The sequence below is a fragment of the Myotis davidii genome, unplaced genomic scaffold (genome assembly GCF_000327345.1).
Source record: "Myotis davidii unplaced genomic scaffold, ASM32734v1 scaffold96, whole genome shotgun sequence".
Lineage (NCBI taxonomy): Eukaryota > Metazoa > Chordata > Mammalia > Chiroptera > Vespertilionidae > Myotis > Myotis davidii.
This window is the reverse complement of record NW_006289416.1, coordinates 12,138,139-12,139,234: the sequence shown is the minus strand read 5'-3', so window position 1 is coordinate 12,139,234 and position 1,096 is coordinate 12,138,139.

The window sequence follows — 1,096 nt, the reverse complement described above, 5'->3', positions numbered from 1 at the left end:
CATATCACGCTTTGATTGGTTGAACAGATGACTGGACGACCGGACATTTAGCATATTAGGCTTTTATTATATAGGATTGGTCTTGGTTTACTAATTGTCAAAGAAATTTGGTCAGTTATATGCTCAATGCCCTCTGAATTATAGTAAATGAAGGGAAAAATTGCTTCAAATCAGCATTAATTAAAATAAGCTTGGACATCTACTATTCTTAACAAAAATAATTGCAACCATGAATCCATACTATTGTAATAAGTATTATAGTAAGTGAATTGGTTTGATACCTCTACAGAACACTTGTTAAAATGTATTGTTTTTCCTACAACTGAAAGTGATATATACATTTAATATTATATACTATTATTTTAGTAAATAGAGACTTTCTTATTTTGTTTGTATAATGAATCTCCTCAGTTGATTAAATGAATGTTCCAGAAAGAGACAGTTTATGATCTATCTATACTAATAAAAGGGTAATATGCTAATTAGTCCAGGAGACCTTCCGGACAACGCCATGGTGGCAGGGCCGAGGCAGAGGTGGCTAGAGGTGACCAGGCCAGGAGTGGAGGGTAGTTGGGGGCGAGCAGGTTGGTGGTGGTGGGGGGCAGTTGGGGGTGAGCAGGTCGGCAGGCAGAGTGGTTAGAGGCGATCAAGAAGGCAAGCAGGTGAGTGGTTAGAAGCCCGCAGTTCCGGATTGCAAGAGGGATGTCTGACCAGCAGTCGGACATCCCTTGAGGGGTCCCAGTTTGGAGAGAGTGCAGGCCAGGCTGAGGGACACCCTCACCATGCACAAATTTCATGCACCAGCCACTAGTAGCTATATACACTGAATAACCAGATTGTTATGACCACCTAACATTTGTAGGCAAATTAGCTATAATTTCACGCTGAAGTTGCTAGAGGGCCAGACCATTATAATTAGGGAAGCAGGTTGTTTACCATGACAGTAGAAGTGATTTTTTTCTGAAGATATGGGTAAACAATGTGGTTTAACAGCCTTTGAACATGGGATATATTTGAATGTGAGTGGCCAGATTATTATGACCACCAATCAGTACTTCGATGGGCCACCTTTTGACTTCAATATGATGGTGATTCT